The 7,799-nt window shown below is 41.1% G+C and overlaps 2 pseudogenes; both read right to left on the reverse strand.

Annotated features, from left to right (window-relative positions):
• Window positions 1-1,760: 1,760 nt before the first annotated feature.
• On the reverse strand, window positions 1,761-3,261 carry LOC132356691 (cytochrome b-like; annotated as a pseudogene).
• An 873-nt stretch (window positions 3,262-4,134) lies between these two features.
• Window positions 4,135-7,119, reverse strand: LOC132356740 (NADH-ubiquinone oxidoreductase chain 5-like; annotated as a pseudogene).
• Window positions 7,120-7,799: the final 680 nt, after the last annotated feature.

Raw genomic sequence — 7,799 nt, forward strand, 5'->3', positions numbered from 1 at the left:
GAAATTTACCAACCCTAATTAATATGGCTTAGTTGAACTTTGGTTTATGGCTTAATTTTTATCACTGCTGTCTCCCGTGGGGGTATGGCTGAGCAAGGCGTTGTGAGCTACTGGCATAGTGCGCTTGATACCCGCTCCTTTTAATCTTAGTGATTTAGAGGGCATTCTCAGCAGAGTGCAGAAACTTGCATGTGTAATTCTATTAAAAATTAATAGAAAGGCTGGGACCAAACCTGTGTGTTTATGGGGCTAGTAAGCCCATCTAGGCATTTTCAGTGCTTTGCTTTAGAGGTTGTTTAAGCTACATCAGCTTGCTGTGTACAGGTGGTATTTATATGGCTGTGTTGTGCGGTTTGTGTTGGATTTAGTATTAAATTTTTGATAAAATGGCTAATGAATCTAGGGGAGATGTCAGTCTATATGGGTGGTGAATATCTAAGTAGTTTATTGGTATGATGGGGGTGTTCTTGAGGCTAATCTGTTTTGATGGGTGTTTGTTGTAGATGGGAGAGGGGAGAGTGGAATGCTATGTCTACTGTACGTGTATACACGTATAATATTGTTATATCCTGTAACTATTGACTGAATTACACACCATGAATTGTTGACGCTGGTAAATAATTTTCAGTTGAAGTCCAGCTACAATTTGCTTGACTGTGTTAAGACCATTTAAGGTCATAGCTGTGTCCAATTATCCCCCCTAAAACTTAAAAAATACCAAATGCATGAAATCACAGTTATGTGTGAGCATGGGCTGATTAGTCATTAGTCCATCGAGATGTCTTTTTTTTTTTTTTAATAAATTTATTTTTTTTATTTATTTATTTTTGGCTACATTGGGTCTTTTTTGCTGCACACGGGCCTTCTCTAGTTGTGGCGAGTGGGGGCTGCTCTTCGTTGTGGTGCGTGGGCTTCTCATTGCAGTGGCTTCTCTTGTTGTGGAGCGTGGGCTTTAGGCTCGCGGGCTTCAGTAGTTGTGGCACATGGGCTCAGTAGTTGTGGCTTGCAGTCTCTAGAGCGCAGGCTCAGTAGTTGTGGCGCATGGGCTTAATTGCTCCGCGGCATGTGGGATCTTCCCAGACCAGGGCTCGAACCCGTGTCCCCTGCATCGGCAGATGGATTCTTAACCACTGAACCACGAGGGAAGCCCAAGATGTCTTATTTAAGGGGAAAGAGTGGGCGATTTTAAGTGAGACGGCCCTGAAGTAAGAACCAGGTGTCTGATAAAGTTCATCAATAGAAGCCCCCACAAGTTATGAGCCCAGAGCAAGAAGAGGGGTACCTGCCAAGCGGGTTGATGGTTTTATGTGGCCTGGTGATTAAGCTCGTGGTCTACGGGACAGGATATGCATGTTGACTAGAATAGATTTGACTTAATGTAATATGTATGATTGATAATCTATATGTACTATGTAATACTAATAATAAGATGTACATGCTTATAAGAATGGGGTAGATAGTGTAATGTACAATTATACATAGAATGTAATATGTACGTATAAGATGTATGTACTTATTAATGTGGTAATAGAAGTATGCATGATGTACATAGTAGCTTGTGATAAAATGGGCTGTTTTGATACTGATATAGCACTTAACACTTCTGTAAATGTCTTATAATTTCAGGAGTAGTTTAAGTAGAATTTCAGCTTTGGGTGCTGGCAGCGAAGCTTGGGGCTTCTTCCTTGAGTCTTAGGGAGGTGTGTTGTTCTCCTCTTCTGGTTTACAAGACCAGGGTAATATGATATACTACAAAGACTTCATTTCAGGAGATTGTTTTCAATGATGCTAGTTACTGGTATTAGTACTAGAATTAAAAGAAAGTATAAAATAGATGTGAGTTGGCCGACAGTGATGAAGGGGTGTTGTACAGGTTGTTCTCCAATCCATGTTAGTGTTAGTAGGTCTGCCACTAGCACTCAAAATATGAATTGGCTAAGGGGTTGGAATGTTTTGCTTCATTGTATGGATGTGTGGAGTATTGGGATAAATGCTAGAATTAGGATTGAGAGTAATAGGGCTAAGACTCCTCCTAGTTTGTTGGGGATTGATCGTAGAATTGCATACGCGAATAGAAAATATCACTCTGGTTTAATATGCAATGGTGTGTTCAGTGGGTTTGCTGAGGTGTAGTTGTCAGGGTCTCCTAGCAAGTCGGGTAAAAATAGGACTAGTATTAGTGAGGCTAGGATTAGTAGTAGAGTGCCTAGGATGTCTTTGATTGTGTGATAGGGGTGGAATGGAATTTTGTCTGTGTCAGATGGGATTCCTGTGGGGTTGTTGGATCCTGTTTCGTGGAGAAATAGTAGGTAGACAGCTGCTAGCACTGTGATGATGAAGGGGAGGATAAAATGAAAAGCAAAGAATGGCCTGAGTGTTGCTTTGTCTATGGAAAAGCCACCTCAGATCCATTCGACAAGAGTGGTGCCAATATATGGCATTGCTGAAAGCAGGTTTGTAAAGACTGTTGCCCCTCAGAATGACATTTGTCCTTACGGTAGTGCATAGCCTATAAATGTAGTAGCTATAACTGCAAGTAGTAGAATAATTCTGATGTTTCATGTTTCTAGAAAGGCACAGGACCCATAATACAGGCCACGTCCTACATGAATGTAAAGGCAGATAAAGAATACGGAAGCTCCGTTTGCATGTATATATCGAATGATTTACCCGTAGTTAACATCTCGATAGATGTGTGCTACTGATGAGAAAGCAGTTGCTGTGTCTGGTGTGTAATGTATTGCTAGGAATAAGCCTGTTAGGATTTGCAGGATCAGGCAAATTCCTAGTAGAGAGACAAAATTTCATCATGATGAAATTTTTTAAAATTAATTAATTTATTTATTTTTGACTGTGCTGGGTCTTCATTGCTGTGCGCGGGCTTTCTCTAGTTGTGACGAGTGGGGCCTACTCTTCATTGTGGTGCGTGGGCTTCTCATTGTGGTGGCTTCTCTTGTTGCAGAGCACAGGCTCTAGGTGCACGGGCTTCAGTAGTTGTGTCACACAGGCTCAGTAGTTGTGGCCCACGGGCTTAGTTGCTCCCATGGCATGTGGGATCTTCCCGGACCAGGGATCGAACCCGTGTCCCCTGCATTGGCAGGCATATTCTTAACCACTTGCACCACCAGGGAAGTCCCATGATGAAATGTTTGATGGAGTTGGGAGGTCAATAAATGCATTGTTATTAGTGGGTGTGTTTTGGGGATGTTGGTCATTGGTGTTCTTATAGTTGAATGACAACGATGATTTTTCATGTCATTGGTCATGGCTTAGATCCATGTGAGAATGATGATGACATATTTTGTATTTATTTTAAGTGTTATTTTTGTGATCAGTTTTGCGGGGGTTTCTTCAAAACCTTCACCTATTTATGGGGGCTCTGGGTTGATTGTGAGTGGTGGTGTTGGGTGTGGGATCGTGTTGAACTTTGGTGGTTCTTTTTTTTTTTTAAGAGTAGATATGCTTTTTTTTTTTTTAATTGCTATTTTTAAATTTTATTTATTTATTTATTTATTTTTGGCTGTGTTGGGTCTTTGTTTCTGTGCAAGGGCTTTCTCTAGTTGGGGCAAGCGGGGACCACTCTTCATCACGGTGCGCGGGCCTCTCACCATCGCGGCCTCTCTTGTTGTGGAGCACAAGCTCCAGACGCACAGGCTCAGTAGTTGTGGCTCACGGGCTTAGCCGCTCTGCGGCATGTGGGATCCTCCCAGACCAGGGCTCGAACCCGTGTCCCCTGCATTGGCAGGCAGATTCTCAACCACTGCGTGGTGGTTCATTTTTAGGTCTGATAGTGTTTTTGATTCATTTAGGGGGGGATATTAGTTGTGTTTGGCTATATGACGGCTATGGCCACTGAGCAATATCCTGAGGTTTGGGTTTCTAATAAGACTGTCTTGGGGGCATTTCTTTCAGGGTTGATAATAGAGTTTTTGATGGTATTATATGTTTTAAAGGATGAGGAGGTGGAAGTTGTGTTTAAGTTCAATGGGTTGGGAGACTGAGTTATTTATGATACTGGTGACTGGTTTTTTAGCGAGGAAGCTATGGGGATTGTGGAGTTATATAGTTATGGTACCTGGCTGGTGATTGTTACTGGCTGGTCGTTGCTTATTGGTGTTGTGGTTATTATGGAGATTACTCATGAGAATTAAATAAAAGCATGCTAAGGGTGAGAGTGATAAGGAATGATAGGAAGTATAGTTTGATAAGGCCTTTTTGGCTTGAGATTAGTATGGAGAACTTTAGTTGAATAAGGGATATGGTTTTTGGTAAAATGTTTTCTAGTCAGATTAAGCCCAAAAGAGAGGATGCTGATTTTTGGCTTATTGATAGGTTTAGGTAAGGAGGTAGACGATGCGTGATGGTGGGGAAATATCCTAAGAGACTAGAGAATTTAAGGGTATTTGAGGGGTGGATAAATTTTAAGTTTTGTGTGTTAAGGTTAATTTTGAGTGTCAATGCGAAGCCTAGGATGGTTACTGCAGGGCAGTTAGTTCTAGATGTAAGGGTGTGGTTATTAGGGGGACTGTGGTTGGGGGGATGTTGTTGGAGATAATTAATCCAGCAGACACTTCCAATTAGTAGGCGTTTGATGGAGTTAATTAAGAGGGGGTTGTTTTCACTGATAGAGGTTAGGGGGGAGAAGCCAGGTTGTCCTAATAGAGCGAAGAAGATAATGTGGGTACTATAGACAGCTGTGAGGGAGGCGGCAATTAGACTTATCAACAGGGCTCAGGCGTTGGTATAAGACGTGTTAGCAGCTCCAATGATCAAGTCTTTAGAATAGAAGCCGGTGAGGAAAGGCATTCCTGTCAACGCTAAACCCCCGATAATAAGGGCCGTTGTGGTGAAGGGTAAAGCCTTGAAAAGGCCTCCTGTGTTTCGAATATCTGGTTCGTCGTTCAGGCTGTGACTAATGGATCTGGAGCATAAGAATAGCATGGCCTTAAAAAAAGCATGTGTGCAGATGTGTAAGAATGCTACATAGGGTTGGTTGATTCCAATTGTTACTATTATTCGGCCTAATTGGCTTGAAGTGGAGAAAGAGATAATTTTTTTAAAGTCATTTTGGGTGAGAGTGCATATAGCTGTGAATAGGGTGGTGAGGGCTCCTAAGCGCAGCGCTATTGCTGGAATAAGTTTGTTGTTTTCTGTTAAAGGGTAAAATCGAATAAGTAGGAAGACTCCTGCCGCAACTGTTGTGCTTGAGTGGAGCAGGGCTGATACAGGGTGAGGCCCTCTTGCTGAGGGGAGTCAAGGGTGGAGTCCAAAGTGGGCTGATTTTCCGGCTGCGGCTAGTACGAGTCCTATAAGCGGGAGGTTTGAGGGATTTAGGTCAAGTATAAAAATTTGTTGCAGGTCTCATGTGTTTGAGTTAAACAGGAATCATGCTATTGATATAATGAACCCGATATCCCCAGCGAGGTTATATAGGGTTGCTTGGAGAGCAGCTGTGTTTGTGTCTGCTCGCCCATATCACCACCCAATACGCAGGAAGGATATAATTCCAACTACCTCCCATCCAATAAATAGTTGGAAGAGGTTATTGGCAGTAACAAGGATTAGCATGGTGATGAGGAAGAGGAGTAGGAACTTGAAGAACCGATTAATGGAAGGGTCTAATTGTATCTACCATATTGAGAACTCCATAATGGACCGCGTAACAAATAATGCTACTGGTATGAATATTATTGAGAAGTAATCTATTTTGAAGCTAAGTGTTAATTTAAGGGTTTGGACAGTGATTCAATGTCAGTTTGAAATAACTATTTCTTGGCCTGTGTGGAGGAATGTTATTGTTGGCTGGTAGGTAATAAAAGCATATGAGACGGTATTTTTTACAAATGATGGATATTTGTCACTTTTGTAGAAATCTGTGTCAGTTATTATAATTGGGATGATTAGTATAAATAGTGTGACCAGAGCAAAAGAGGAAAATAGGTTTATTACTTTTACTTGGAGTTGCACCAGTTTTTTGGCTCCTAAGACCAATGGATAACTACTATCCTTTAAAAGCCTGAAAAAGCCATACTGTTAGCCATGGGGGCATGAATTAGCAGCTCTTGCAATACTTTCTTGGTAAATAAGAAGTCTCAGTCTTCTATTACTAGATTCACAATCTACTGTGTTTTTTAAACTATATTTACAATACAGGGGGCCTAGGATGATTTTGGGATTTAGTGACAAGAGTAGGAGGGGTGGAATGGGGAGGGCTATAAGGGCTTTTTCTCATGTAAAAAGGGTGTAATATTATTAATATGATGTGTGTATTTACCACGTTGTGTCATAATTAGTATACATATAGAATATAGGGCTGTAATTACAATGTTAGTTCCTATTAAGATAATGATAAAATTTGATCATGAGAAGATTGATATAACTACGAATAGTTCTCCAATTAGAGTAATAGTTGGGGGTAGGGCTAAGTTTGTCGGGCTTGCCGGTAGTCATCAAGTGGCTATTAGTGGGAGGAGGGTTTGTAGGCCTCGGGCTAAGGTTATAGTTCGGCTGTGGACTCGCTCACAGTTTGAGTTTGCTAGGCAGAATAATCTAGATGATGTGAGGCTGTGGGCGATTATTAAAGCGGTGGCTCCTATGTAACTTCAAGGAGTCTGGATGAGAATAGCTGCAATAACAAGTGCTATGTGGCTGACGGAAGAATATGCGATAAGTGATTTTAGGGCTGTTAGGCATAGAGAGATTGAACTGGTTATGCTTATCCCTCATAAAGAGAGCATAAGAAAAGGGTATGCTATGAATTCTGTCAGGGGTTTGAGTACTGCTGTAATTTGTAGCATGCAGTAGCCCCTGAGTTTTGGTGATACGGCTGCAAGGACTATAGAGCCTGCGAAGGGGGCTTCTACGTGTGGTTTGGGTAGTCAAAGGTGGAGGCCATAGAGGGGTATTTTTACCATAAAGGCTATTATGCAGGCTAATCATATAAAGACGTTGGATCAGGAATTGGGTAATGCTTGGGTTCAGTATTGGACTACTAGGAAATTCAGAAAGCCTGTGGTGTTTTGCCTATATACTAATGCCACTAGCAGCGGGAGTGATCCGATTAGTGTATAGAACAGAAAATAGTGCCCTGCATTGAGGCGTTCTGTTTGGTTACCTCATCGAGTAATGTTGATGGGTGTAGGAACTAGTGTGGCCTCGAATATAATGTAAAATAGAATTAGTTCTGTGGTGGTAAATGTTATGATTAAAAATATTTGTAATATGATTAGTATAGTGATGTATAGTTTTTTTCGGGTCAGCGATTCTTTGAGCAGTTGAGACTGACTGGTTATTAATATCAGAGGTAGGAGTCATATTGTCAAGATCAGTAGTGGTGCAGATAGGGAGTCGGAAAAGAATATTAATGAGAAATTAAGGCTATTATCATTAAACTGGTTAAGAAGAAGGCTTGTGAGGCTAGTTAGCAGGCTATGGGTTGTAGCATTAATTCAAATTATTTTTTGATAATCAAGCCAGGGGTATTAGTATAATTGTAGGGATAATAAATTTTAGCATTGGAGGAAGTTAAGTTTTGTACATAGTCGGTGCCTATAATTTCTTCTTCCAACAGGACTGCCATCATCTCTTGCCAGGACTATGGCCTCCTAACTGGTCTTCCCATTTCTACTCTTGCTTCTCTCACGTGAACTCCTCGTGTACACCTATGGTGAGCTTTATTTTTTTAACTTTTTATTAAAGTATACCATACATGCACAAAAGTTCACATATTATGTGTGCCATTTCATAAATTTTCATAAACCAAAAATACCCACATAGTCATTACCAAGTCAAGAAAGAGA

This window comes from Balaenoptera ricei, chromosome 21 (genome assembly GCF_028023285.1).
Source record: "Balaenoptera ricei isolate mBalRic1 chromosome 21, mBalRic1.hap2, whole genome shotgun sequence".
Classification (NCBI taxonomy): Eukaryota; Metazoa; Chordata; class Mammalia; order Artiodactyla; family Balaenopteridae; genus Balaenoptera; species Balaenoptera ricei.